This window comes from Anolis carolinensis, chromosome 4 (assembly GCF_035594765.1).
Source record: "Anolis carolinensis isolate JA03-04 chromosome 4, rAnoCar3.1.pri, whole genome shotgun sequence".
NCBI lineage: Eukaryota > Metazoa > Chordata > Lepidosauria > Squamata > Dactyloidae > Anolis > Anolis carolinensis.
In genome coordinates this window covers 71,397,092-71,411,645 of record NC_085844.1, presented here as the reverse complement: position 1 = coordinate 71,411,645, position 14,554 = coordinate 71,397,092, and the positions used below count along the sequence as shown (strand labels likewise).

Here is a 14,554-nt window from a genome sequence, read left to right as displayed (position 1 = left end):
ATTCAGAATAGAATTATAATGAGACATCCAATAGCTGTCTCTCCAAAGGCCAGCCCAAACATCCAGGTTTTCAATTGTTTCTTAAAGGATGGTAGGGAGGGCGTCAACCTAATCTCCCTAGGGAGGGAGTTCCAGAGCCGTGGGGCCACAGCCAAGAAGGCCCTCTCTCTCGTCCCCACCAAACATAACTGTGAGGAAGGCAGAAGCGAGAGGAGGGCCTCCCCGGAAGATCTCAGAGATCACGTAGGTTCATAGGGGATGACGCGGTCACGAAGATTTACAGTAGAGTCTCACTTATCCAATACTCGCTTATCCAACATTCTGGATTATCCAACGCATTTTGTAGTCAATGTTTTCAATATATCGTGATATTTTGGTACTAAATTTGTAAATACAGTAATTACAGCATAACATTACTATGTATTGAACTACTTTTTCTGTCAAATTTGTTGTATAATATGATGTTTTGGTGCTTAATTTGTAATCATAACCTAATCTGATGTTTTAATAGGCTTTTCCTTAATCCCTCCTTATTAGCCAACATATTTGCTTATCCAACATTCTGCCAGCCCATTTATGTTGGATAAGTGAGACTCTACTGTATATCTTTTGATAGCATAAAGAAGAGTCAGCACCCCTGTGGTGCTTGTTTTGCTGTCTGTTCAGAGGATTTCAGCTCAAAAACAGCCAGTAGGCTGTGGGAGTTGAAGTCCAAAACAGCCGGAGGGCCAAAGTTTACCCATGGCTCGTGTATAGGGAAATATTCCAAAATCTCAAACACTCCTGGCCCCTGGAAGACAGGCATGGGCAAACTTCGGCCCTCCGGGTGTTTGTACTTCAACTCCCACAGTTCCTAACAGCCTACCGGCTGTTAGGAACTGTGGGAGTTGAAGTACAAACACCCGGAGGGCCGAAGTTTGCCCATGCCTGCTATAAGGGATACTCCAACAATATCCTGAAAGGGATGGGAAGTCAGTGGGGTGTGGGTTCCCACCTTGGGCAGGTTTCCAGCGCTTTCAGGAGCTTCGCTGTCCACTCTGTCAACCAATCCGGCCGGATCCTGGCTGGAGCCAGGCCATTGGCACAGGGCTGCTGGCGAGGAAGGGGAGGCCTGTTTAATTATGCTGCGTCCCCTCCTTGGCTTGGAAGCCAGGCGCCTCACCCTCCTCAGCGGCTCCTCAACATCAGCGCCTCAGGAGGAAGTCGCGACGACTGTGGCGCTCCCTTCCCTCCCCCCGTGTTGTGTTATTGTTTACTCCATCTCTTTTTAGGACACATCCACACAACCGCCACCTTCCTCCGCTCCCCTCACCAGCCACCCGCCAACCCTCCCTCCCCCCAGCAGCGTTTCCCATCAAATAAAGATTTTTTTACCTACCGCCGGAAGCGCGGTTGGCGGCGGAGGAAGGAAGAGGGGACGGACAGTACCTACCGCCGGAAGCGCGGCTGGGAGGGCGGAAGACGGGGACGGACTCGGGGAAAGGGGGAGGGGCCAGGGGGTGCCACGTGACCAGGCGTCGGGAGGGAAGGCTCCGCCTCTCCGCCGGCCTGTGGGCGGGGCCAAAGCATGGAAAGAGGCTCACTCACCGAGAAGGACCTGAGAACCTGGCTTCCCATTTGACGCCAGCGTGGAGAGTAGGCCGTAATGTTCTTGTAACTTTCATTGCTGGGTTGCTGTGAGTTTTCCGGGCTGAATGGCCATGTTTCAAAAGCATTATCTCATGACGTTTCTCTCACATCTATGGCAGGCATCCCCAGAGGTTGTGAGGTCTGTTGGAAACTAGGCAGGTGGGGTTTATATAACTGTAGAAAGTCCAGGGTGGGAGAAAGAACTGTTCGAGGCAAGTGTAAATGTTGCAGTTAATCACCTTGATGAGCATTGAATAGCTTTGCAGCTTCAAAGCTTGGCTGGGGAAATCCTTTGTTGGGAGGTGATTAGCTGGCCCTGATTATTTCATGTCTGGAATTCCCCCGTTTTCAGAGTGCTGTTCTTTATTTACTTTCCTGATTTTAGAGGGGTTTTTCACACTGATAGCCAGATTTTGTTGAACAACACTCAGAAAACGGGAATTCCATGATGGGGGTTGTGGATGATAGGTAGAAGTTTTTAGGTGTGCTCATGAACCCAGAGTCACCTTGCAGAATGATGCACCACTCGGCTTTGCAGAACAAATAACACAGGGACTTTTACTAAGTCTAAGAGATCAACAGAAAATGGTATTTACAATAGTCCCTCTGATTGCTTACTGAAATCCGTCATAAGCAGTCCTTTCTTAGTCTATAAATCTGCTTCCGTGAAGATCAGCAGTAAACAAGGCCTCAGAAATAGTCGGGTCTCTCTGAGTACAGAGCCATCTTCTTTCCAGCCAGTACTCAGTAGACTCTCTCTCTCTCACACACACACACAGAAACCTGTTCAAACCAGTTCTCCAGCAGCAAGACAGCAACAGTTGCAAACTGATTCCCGGATCCATGAAAACTCAGCCAATTGGCTTCATGCATTTGTTTTTCTAGTTAACATACATACCGTATACAGTAGAGTCTCGCTTATCGAACATTCTGGATTATCCAACGCATTTTTGTAGTCCATGTTTTCAATGCATTGTGATATTTTGGTGCTAAATTCGTAAATACAGTAATTTCTACATAGCATTAATGTGTAATGAACTACTTTTTCTGTCAAATTTGTTGTATAATATGATGTTTTGGTGCTTAATTTGTAAAATCATAACTTATTTTTATGTTTAATAGGCTTTGGATAAGTGACACTCTACTGTAATATATTTGCAAACCATGACATTCCAGACAGGAAACAAACAGGGGCAGTTAATACCTCCCAACAAAGGGTCTTCCCAGGCAGGAAGCAGCCAAGCTTGGAAGCTACAAGGCTATTCAATGCTAAGCAAGGTGGCCAATTGCAACATTCACACTACCCTCAAACAGACAAGAGTTGTTTCTCCCAACCTGGACTTTCCACAGGGATATAAACCCCACTTGCCTAGTTTCCAACAGACCTCACACCTCTGAGGATGCCTGCCATAGATGTGGGAGAAACACCAGGAGATAATGCTTCTGGAGCATGGCCATATAACCCAGAAAACTCACAGCAACCCAGTAATTCCAGCCATGAAAGCATTTGACAAAACTTTGGTTGTGTTGGCAGGAAGGAAAGATGGATATTTGCCTGGGATCGGATCCTAGGATATAGGGCGTGTCTGGAAGGACCCTTATAGGCCCCTTCCACACAGCTGAATAAAATCCCACACTATTTGCTTTGGACTGGTATATATGACAATGTGAACTCAGCCCAGTTCAAAGCAGATATTGGGGGATTTTCTGCCTTGGTATTCTAGGGTATATGGCTGTGTGGAAGGACCCTGAGAGCTCATGAGTTCCCTTCGGACTGCGTACGCTACAATTCGTGCAGTTTGGCATCACTTTAACAACCATGAGCCAGTGCTATAGGATCCTGGGATTTGTAGTTTGGTTAGGCATCAGGACCAAGGGCCCTTCCAGACAGGCCCTATATCCCAGGATCTGATCCCAGGTTTTCTGTTTATCCCAGATTATCTGGCAGTGCAGACTCACTTAATCCAGTTTAAAGCAGAAAACCTGGAGTCAGATCCTGGAATAAAGGGCCTGTCTCGAAGGGCCCAAAGTTGGCATTGTAGAACTCCTGAGATTCCATAGTACTGAGCCATGGCTGTTAAAATGGTGTCAAACTGCAGTAATTCTACAGTGTAGATCAGCCATCCTCAAACTGTGGCCCTATAGCTATTTGGACCTTCAACTCCCAAAAGCTCATGCCAGCTTGTTCAATGGTCAGAAATTCTGGGAGTTGGAGAACCAAGCAGGTGGAGGGCTGCAGTTTGAGGATACCTGATGTAGATGCACCCTGTCTTACTTTATAAAGATAATGGATGTGGCTAGGAGAGTTACGGTATTTCTTTTTTGCCGTGTGTGTGAGAGAGTGTGTATAAGACATTTAAAGTATGTGTTTGTTAAAAGGACAGTTATAACCCCCATAATCTCTAAGGTGTCTTACATTAGTGTAACCAGGAGTTACATCCAACATTTTAAGGACATTCAGTACTTCTTTGAGCAGTACTTTTGCTCGGCTTTCCAGTACCAGATGTGCCTCCTGAACATAATAGTCACTGATTGACCAAGGAAGTGCATGTAACAGAAAATTTCCACCACTCCGGACCTCCACAGGATCGTCACATGAGCATGCTTCACCAAAGTAACTACATCCACACACAGAAAAACATTTCATAGCAGTATACATAGAAAATAGAAATCTTAAATACCCACAATCTGCATTGACTTTTATACCAAAATTTATCACTGCTGTCTAATTTTATTTGATGCATACAATCACATTAAGGATTAAGAGTATTAGCTGGATTGCACAATTTTTTATTTTATATGACAGTGAAATGATATTAATGACTGTTCGGAAGAGAAATACATTTCAATATGACATTAGGATTGCTTAGGATTGTTTCCTGCCCTCAACCATCACCTTTTGTCATTGTCTATTTGCTGTTTCCCATACGGTAAATTTTTCTGCAGAGCCAAAAAGGGGAACAGCATTAGTCCCCTAGGAGACCTTGGAAGTCTATAGCTGCTTGTGCCAAGAAGAGGAGGAGGAGGAACCTTCAAATGCGTCTAGGGGGCATGATAGTATTTTGACCACACTGTGAGCCCTGGAGTTTGGTTCCAGTAACCACCATGAATACCAAAATATATAGGCTAGGCACTAAGGGCCCTTCCACACAGTCATATAACCCAGATTATAAAGGCAGAAAATCCCACAATATCTGCTTTGAACTGGGTTATCAAAGTCCACACTGCCATATATTCCAGTTCAAAGCAGAAAATGTGGGATTTTATTCAGCTGTGGAAATTGCCTAAGTCTCATTACATGCAATGATGTAAAATGGCAAAATCAAAGTTGGTTTTGGGGAGGGCATATTTTTATGCAATGGATGGTCAAATCCATGGATGCAGAGGGCCAACTGTATATTGAGTTTCAAAACATGCCTCTTTTGGGCCAATATTGGAAATGTACCATACACTTTCAGTGAACATTTTAAAGCATTTGGACAATATTATTTTATTTTTATTTTCTTTGCAACAATTGTTTTCCTTCTGCTCCTCAAAATGCATTTGATGGCATTCTGGAGGAAAGCAAAACTAATTTTACCGAGGAGTGGAACACAAAAGCAGTTCCAGGAGCCACGAACAATCTGTGGTTCACACTTTGTCCAGAGGCTATACATACACAAAATATTTTTTGAATGTTGAGCTGCTAATTTGGGAGATTCATTTATCAATAATTAAGAAATAATAAGAAACAGTGTTGTTTAATGGTTGGAGTGTTGGACTAGAACTCTTGGAGACTAGAGCTCAAATCCTTGCCCAGCCATCAAAGTCCATTGAGTGACCTTGGATGCATCACAGCCCTTCGAAATTATGGGGGTTTTTTTGCTCTCAACCCTTTTATCCATAGTGGTGATGTTGATATTATTGCCTTAACTTATTTGGTCATTCTTATGTTTTATGATATGGTATGTTTTTAACTAATTGTTTTACTTGATTGTTGTACTATTGTTTTTAGTTATTGATATGTGTTTTAATTTGTTATTCTTTGTTCTGTGTTGGGCTCTGCCCCATGTTAGCCGCCCCGAGTCCCTTCGGAGAGATGGTGGCGGGATAGAAAAATAACAATTATTATTATTATTATTATTAGTAGTAGTAGTAGTAGTAGTATTCTTCCAGCCACAGAGGAAGGCAATGGCAGATCTCCTCTGAAGTAATCTTGCCAAGAAAGCCCTGTGAAAGGCTCATGTTAGAGTGCCAAATAACTTGAAGGCACACAACAAAAACATCTTTATTTAGTGGAATTTAGGATCCTAGTTGCTGATTAGTTTAAATTTGTCCTTCCTGACAGTAGACCTTCTACTAGGCACCCAACCTGGAATCTACAAAGAGAAGGAAGCCTTGGAGTTCCTTATTTAAAACTAAAATTCTTGAAATTCTTTATTTTTGTAAGTCATTATTCATTCCTTTTCTGGATACATTTTAAACTAACTTCTCAATCTGTACCAGGAACTGAACTGCCCAGATCAGGTTGTCCTTTCTAGCCTTTCTTTAGATCTACACATTCCTTTTCCCTTTGAAGCTGTTCCATTCTCTATTCCAAGTTTTATTTTTTATTTTTAAAGCTTACTGACAGAAGGATTGTAAATAACAAAAAGAGGTGGGAAATGCTGATTATTCTACCTTCAGTATCAGTGGAGATCTTAAGAGCTTCTTCAAGGAAAGCTTTGGGAATCGGGATATACGGATAAGATGTTGGCCTCTTTATGTCAGTAGAATTACATGTTTATCATACTTCTCTTGTACTTTTGCTCATCATTAATTAAATGGTGGATTCTTCCATCTTCTTTGGAAAAGGGGAAGGTGCAAGGATCCAGTAGTCGAACCACAACACAATACATGCAGCAACCTCACATCACCAGTGAATTGAAAGGATGTAGGCAGCAACCAGTAATTTTCTATTTTAGTCTATTTAACTCAGGAAACGTAGGGCACAGGATTAGGGATGGCTCTGGAGAGAAGACAAGGCTGTAATTCACTTAATGGGACTGTGCTGATGTCATCAGCCACAAGTAGACTGGCTGAACTACTGATGAATAGAAAAAGTGCCCAAAGCTCAGCAAAGGAAAACGATCTCTAAGAAAACACGGCTGGTGTTATTTATGTATTTTTAAGAGAGCAAATACTCTATGTGAATCCACAAAACCCTTTAAGAGTTAAATATATTTCAAAACCATTAATCTCTACCATTTACTTTCATGTGGTTACTTGTAACAAAGAACTTTAGTAGGCAAATACCTATTCAGAGAGTGGAAAATAGAAATCAGCTAGTTTAACAAGTGGCTCATCTTTTAGACTCAGGACAGCAGGCATACCATATTGCATTGCTTAATAGTATGCCAAAGGAATAGCCTTCATTTTGTGTATGCATTCAGCCTGGAAGAGGTAGAGACACTATGTCATTTCAAAAATTAAATGAAAATTAGGCTTCCGTAATGCCCAATATAGGAGCCCCGGTGGCGAAGTGCGTTAAAGCACTGAGCTGGAGACTGAAAGGTCCCAGGTTCAAACCGCGGGAGCGGCCACTGTTAGCTCCAGCTCCTGCCAACCTAGAGTTGTGAGTAGATCAATAGGTACCGTTCCAGCGGGAAGGTAACGCCGCTCCATGCAGTCATGCCGGCCACATGGCCTTGGAGGTGTCTACGGACAATGCCGGCTCTTCGGCTTAGAAGTGGAGATAAGCACCAACCCCCAAAGTCAGACATGACTGGACTTAACGTCAGGGGAAATCTTTACCTTTACCTTTAATTCCCAACATCCCTGAAAACATTGTCATAGTATTTTGTTTCTGTGTCTATAAAAATGCAGATTGTCTAAAATCAGATGTGGTATGCATTAAGATTTCTTAGGTAAAAGCAGTAGAAAAGAAAAACAATTATTTCAGGGATTTCCTGGCTTCAAAGTGTTCGCTGTATGTGCCGAGTGAGCTAATATTTGGCTCATTAGTCTAATCTGAGATTAAGTTTCCCCCTCCTCACAGGAGCTAGTATTTAGCAACTAGAATGAACAATTCCAAAAGCATAGGGTGTAAGTCTCATTTTTATTTAGCGAAACAAATAACGTGCATTTAACAAACCACAGACCAAAATTGGGCCTTATATTTATATGCATATAAAGGAAAGCTTTCAAGCTTTCTTTTGTGCAGTCTGTATTAATTATTTTGGAGTAAATTCAGAATATTATTGATTTACAAAACTTGGAACTGTTTTAATGGACCATACATTCTTCCTATTAATAAGGAACAAGAAACCCTTTCTGTGAATGCTCATGCAAAGACTCTGTTTGCATCCAGTAAAGATCTCAAATGAAAATGATTTTAAGAGGAAGGAGTGAATAGAAAATAAATCAGCTTTGATGTCAGTTTGTCTTATTTCAATAATAGTCACCATGGAAACAAACTAACTGACCTATTTCTTTTCATACCTCTGAATAAACAATAGAGCTTCCCATTTTCATACGTACAGTTTTTTTCTTGCTAGCTGTTTACTTTCCTCCATGTCAATAAAGAGCTGTTTCATTATATCCGTCATTTCTTCCCCTGAAGGCTTCTTTTCACAATTTTCTTTTCTGTAGGTTTTGTTACAAAAATTATTTCAGATAATAAAGCTCAGGACTATTTGTAGGAAAACTTTGATTCCTGTAAGTGCACATAGTACTCAGTTCTCAAAACATACTTACAAAGATTAAAACATCCCTCAAAGTCCTGCCCTTTAATCCTATTTGCATAGGGTTAGAAATTGTTGTTCAGTACACAGTATGCAATGTTATTTATCATAACTTAATTTTATTATGTATTTAAAATATTTATTCTCTCCTTCCAGATTAAAAAAAATCTCAAAGAAGGATGCTGAAATACAACTTCAGACTAGAATGTTAGGGTTTAAGAAGGAATATATCGGCAGAAATATAATTTTAAAGCAACGGTGTTCATAGAGTTTAAACTGTCCAGTATAAATGAGATTACAAATGTTTTTTGCACTCATTTTCAATCAACCAATACAGAGATTTAAAAGTCCTTCATTGCCTCAGAAACAAAATTATTCCTCCTTTGTGATCTACTTCATGACTTTTTATACATATGTCTTTAAAGAGCAATCGATTGTAATGAGAAAGAGCACATTTGCAAATAGTTTCTTAAGCCGTACTAGCAATCTTTTATTGTCTGCTCACGTAAAAGGCAATAACTCCCCATAAACTAGAGACAATATTCACATATTTTAAATAAGATATCCGGAGCTGCCAATGGCGCAATTGGTTAAACCCTTGTGCTGGCAAGACTGCTGACCAAAAGGTCAGCAGTTTGAATCCAGGGAGCAGGGTGAGCTCCCTTCTGTCAGCTCTAATTCCCCATGTGGGGACATGAGAGAAGCCTCGCACAGGATGATAAAACATCAAACATCCAGGCGTCCCCTGAGCAACGTCCTCACAGACAGCTAGTTCTCTCACACCAGAAGCGACTTACAGTTTCTCAAGTCACTCCTAACAGAAAAATAAAATAAGATATTTTATTTTTTTGATAGGGCCCCTGATGGTGCAGCAGGTCAAACCACTGCTGAACTTGCAGACCAAAAGTCCGGTGGTTTGAATCTGGGGAGCGAGGTGAGCGCCCGCTGTTAGCCCCAGCTTCTGCCAACCTAGCAGTTCAAAAACATGCAAATGTGAGTAGATCAATAGGTGCCGCTCTGGCGGGAAGTTAACAGCGCTCCATGCAGTCATGCCGGCCACATGACCTTGAAGGTGTCTATGGACAATGCTGGCTCTTTGGCTTAGAAATGGAGATGAGCATCAACCCCCAGAATCGGACATGACTAGACTTAACGTCAGGGGAAACCTTTACCTTTACTATTTTTTTTGCCAAGCATTATCTTATTATTATTTTAAAGTATGCTCCAACATGTAGGTGCTTCTTGTATGGCATTTTTTTCTGTGTGAGCTGGTAATAATAAATAGTTTACAAAGTTATATTATTTGTGAATAATCATACAGTTTTCTTAATATGAGCTAGTATGGTTCAGATAGTGTAGGACCCCATCTACACTGATCTTTAATGCAGTTTGAAGCTAGCTAGCTTCAAACTGCAGCAGCTAGACAACAAACACAAAAGCGCATCAGTGCTCTGTGGTTTATGTAATCAATCACTATAAAGGCCTCAAACTGGTTCCAGGAGTTCCTGTGCAATTATTTGCACAACGAAACAACTTTATTCAATAGTGGTTTGAAATTTCATTACGTGGTCAGTGTAAATGGCTCCTAGGATCTGAAAACCAGAGTTTGAATTTCCCTTCAGTCTGGAAAACCCATTGGGCAAGCAGGGCTGGCCCTAGGTAATTTTCATGTGTAGGCGAACAGAATTTTGGCGGCTCCTCCTCCTCCTCCTATGGAGCCCGGTGCGGACAATGGCAAGATAGGGATGCTACGGCGCGAGGAGGGGCCGGGGCCGGCTGGGAGTGGCTGGAGTTACATTTTAAAGCGTATCTGTTGTGACTTACAAATTAAACTTAAGAAAAAATGTACAGAAGCTATCTTGTTCGTAACTTGGGGATTGCTTGTAGTACAATTAAAATATCATCTAGAATTATTCAGTTTCTGCAGTGTTTAGCAGACTGATTCCAATGGATTACCAACGGGATGGGGTAAACAGCATGTGATGGTTTGGAAATCGTCTTCAATCAGTCTCAGAAATGGAGTATTTCCTAATGTGATGAAGTCCTCTTTCTCAGAAGAGGGCAAAGATAACCCCTCTTTGAACAAATACACTAAGGCCCTATCCACACAGCTGTATAAAAATCTAATTGAACTGGATTATATGGCAGTATGGATTCAGATATTCCAGTTCAAAGCGGAGTTTGTGGATTATCTGCCTTGATATTCTGGGTTATATGGCTGTGTGGAAGGGCCCTAAGAAAGCCCAGTGATAGGTTCACCTTGGGGGTCTCTGTAAGCTGGAAATGGCTTGACAGCACACAATCACCACCAGTCATCAACATCACATGAATTGGATTTCAAAATAATATATAATTATATTTAATTTATCACTGATTTTCAGATTGAAGTGATATTCTCTCAGAAATGCATGGAACAGAAAGTTAGGATGTGTGCATGAATATCCATATTTTTGACAGTGTTAAGAGAAGTATCAACATGATATTCCTTGGTTTAGTACTGAGACTAAGAAACATTTACACTTGCCTAATTTTGTGTGGAAACAAGCCCTATGATAGCAGAGAGAAGTATGACATTTAAAGACCTGTTTAATCAAACACACAGGGCCTCATTGCCAGAGCCTCTTTGTGTGGATTAGTTATCCCCAATCTTCTTTAAGGTTTAAGATGGTGGACTCTCTTTCTTTGTAAGTCTTTAAACTGAGGTTGGATTGCTATCTTTTGGAAGTATTTTTGCTACATTGTAGAACTGGATCTATGCTGTCAAATAATGCAGTTAGAACTTTATTTGGCAGTGTAGATCCACCCTAGATGGTGCCTGTGGTCCCTTCCCGCTGTATGGTTCTATGATCATAATAAGCTTGGTCATTCTGCTCCTAGACCAGAATGTTTCAAAAGCTTTCACCCAATCTAACAACCTTAGATCTGCTTATTGTTAATTATGTGAAACTTTCCTTTATGCTCTTCATGATTAAAGAGAGCTTCTGAAACTGTTACATTGTGAATGATAGAAAAACAATGATTTGATGGTCCTCAGATCATTACTACCATGGGATCTTTCGGAAGAAAGAAATTAGTGAAACACTTGAGGAAGGAGAAGGATTTTGTGCCAGTTAGCTTTTTCAAAATTGCACTGTTCATAACAGGCACTTGTCATACACTTCATAGAAGTTTCACATAGAATAAAAGCTCAAGATTTGAAGTACATGCACTTTTTCTGTTTCCCAGGAGGTGGCATCCAACTGCTAGAAACGTTTCTTACAGAAAATGTTGCTAAAAGCAACTGGTAACTTCCGCAATAGTCAACATTCAATAGAAATACGCAAATAAATCATCGGTTTCTATGCCTATTCTTAACTTTCAGAACATTAATAGCTGATGAACAATTGTGATGAGGAGGAAACAAAAGAAAAATGAAATAACACCTGCTGTTTGAAATAATAGTTGAAAATAAATGCAACAATGTTTTTATTTTCCGTCATTGTTTTTCTTTGGTATTTCTAGGCATTAATTAAAGTTATGTTTTCAAAAGTTTGTGTTCGTGTATTTAAAGTTTTTGATAGTATGGGAATGAACAGAAATAGGTAATTCTATTTTAAAATGTTTCACAGTTTTGCTCTCTGTGTTAATATCACCATTTTATTCTCCAAAATCTTAAATCTATGTTGATCCATTCATCCTGACTTCACAAACCTGGTTTTGAATAGAAGTATAGAGCCCAAAAAATGTAAGCAGTTTGAGTGTTGGGCTAAAGTCTGCAAGAGTAAGGATTCAAATCCCTCTCAGCTATGAAAACCCACTTAGGCAAGTCACAGGGCCCTTCCAGACAAGCCCTATATTCTAGCATATTATCCCAGGTTTTCTGTTTTAAACTGAATTATATGAGCAGACTAACTGCAGTTTATGACCACCCAAAGGCCTTTCCAGCCCTCCCATAACACTGGTGTTCACTCAATAACCCTTTAGCTATTCATTTATTGCCTGGGAATAGGTTACTTGAAATTCAGTCCACCGGTCCTGTGTTTTTCAGGCAATCTAATGGGTTGATGATCTTGCATTCTCCCCACCCCAAGCCATCAGAATCTAGTATCCATATTTGTGCCATTGGTTACCATTGTTTTATTCCTTTCAAACTCTCTAACGACCACTAAGCTGATGATTTGCAATCTGGCAATGGCCCACAGACCAACACTTTGAATAATATTGTGCTTGCCATAATCATAACACCATTTTACAAATACTTTTAATTATAAATCTCTAAAAGTGCCTAGGAAGATTTTCAAGCCTATTTGAAAGGTGAATTAAGAAAAGCAGGCAACAATCTGATAAAATAAATTCCATGCTTCAGATGTTTGTATGTGATGGTAGCATTGTGTAAGTATTATGTACTTTATTTTATTTATGGGTGATGTTACATTATCATGTTCTGTATAATCTTTCATGTATTTTGTGCGTTATTCTTCATTTCTTTAATTTTTGAATTGTTTATATATCTATTATGTATTTTGTTAGTTTTATATTGTGGGAGAGAGAGCAGGATGCAGATGATGATGATGATGATGGTGGTGGTGGTGGTGGTGATTATTATTATTATTATTGTTATTATTATTATTATTATTATTATTATTATTATTATTATTATTATTATTATGCATGTCTATGTTCATATGTATGTATGCATACCAGTCCTTTGGAAATTTACTTTTTAAACTACAGTTCCCATCATCCCACAGCCAGGTTGTGCATGCACAAACATACATAAATACAAAAATACATGGAGTTACCCACCAAAGGGGTGTTTCATCTCTGGCTTTGAGGAAAAGCTATATGGTGCCAAAACAGGGAATGTCTGAGCATAGGTAGATACCAAGTGGTAGATGCCAGTATGAGATGCCAGAGCCACATCTCAAGTGCACTTAAACAAGGTGCATAATATTACCCCAAACAAGTCCTAGAAAAGATGTGGAAATTAATAAGAGGATCTAGGGGAAAGACTGGCTATAAATCCTGTGCAGAGGTGACACACATAGAGGGACTGGGCAATGTCACCAGCTCTTAGTCACAGTTCATTTAAGTTTAGCCTTCGGGCCACCACTTGGCAGATGCAACACAACCCACTCAAAAGAGACTGCTAAATAAATCCTGGATCCTCTTGACAGCATGCTTCCCAGGCTGAACTCTTAGCCCCCTTTTGTCCCATTATGTCCAACACAATGAAGGTGAAGAAGGCAATGGTAAAGGAGGGTGTTGAAGCCTCACTAGACCCACTGAAGACAAGCAAACTTTACCACCACCCAAGCGACAACTGACAAAGACTACTCTTCATTGGGAAAGATGCGCATGAAGTGCATCAGATCACAGAATAATACAATGAGAGCAAGTCATTGTAATGGAAAAGAAGAAGAAAAAGATTAAGTTTAATCAGAGTTTGGAAAATTATATTTTTCAGTAACAACATTCAGAATGCCTTGTATTACTTAAGGAATTCTAGGACCTGTAGTCCAAAAGGGGGGGGGGGGGACTTTTCTGAACTCTGCTGAAAACTCTGTATAAGCACTAGCATTCAAATAGATGCAGCAAGCCTGTGTACTCCAGAGCAAGGCTTGGAAAGACAAGGTTCCAGCCACGATTGTATGGAATGTCTCATGGACTTTGATTGTCAGCTGCAAAAGGAGGCAGTCAAAAAAAGGTTTTGCCATGGCCATGTTGGATTTGTTTCAAGCATTCGCCTTTTACAATTCATCAGCAGTGGTATACTAAAAAATTTTGAAGTGCAAGTTATCAGCAGGACAATCCCAATAGCAACAATCTCATGGTGTGGAGCAGGGGTGTCAAATAAATTTTCACCAAGGGCCACATCAGCCTTATGGTTGTAGTCAAAGGGCCATTTGTAATTGTAAAGATGTATAAATGAAACTACAGTATATACTCAAATATAAGCCGACCCAAATATAAGCCGAGGCACCTAATTTTACCACAAGAAAACTGGGAAAACATTGATTGCAGTATAAGCTGAGAGTGGTAAATTTCAGAAATAAAAATAGATACCAATAAAATTACATTAATTGTAGGTTAGGTTAAATGTTTTTGAATATTTACATAAAACTCTAAGATAAGACTTTCCGACTCTGATTAAATTATTATTCTCATCTGCTTTAATGTAAATGCCCTTATGTATCCTTTTAATAATAATAGGGTAAAATAATAAATGTAATAACAATAATAAT

General features: G+C 40.2%; 1 protein-coding gene across 6 annotated transcripts in view; it reads right to left on the bottom strand.

Moving 5' to 3' along the window:
- znf236 (zinc finger protein 236) overlaps positions 1-1,486 on the bottom strand; it is a 58,186-nt gene extending 56,700 nt beyond the window's left edge. For 3 of the 6 annotated variants that reach the window (XM_062980603.1, XM_062980607.1, XM_062980606.1), the window contains exon 1: positions 1,379-1,485. The gene's annotated coding sequence lies outside the window, so the exon portion shown is untranslated. Of the gene's footprint in view, positions 1-994; positions 1,299-1,378 lie in introns of those variants that run through there. The other 3 variants (XM_062980608.1, XM_062980609.1, XM_062980604.1) reach the window with 2 other exon arrangements.
- Positions 1,487-14,554: the final 13,068 nt, after the last annotated feature.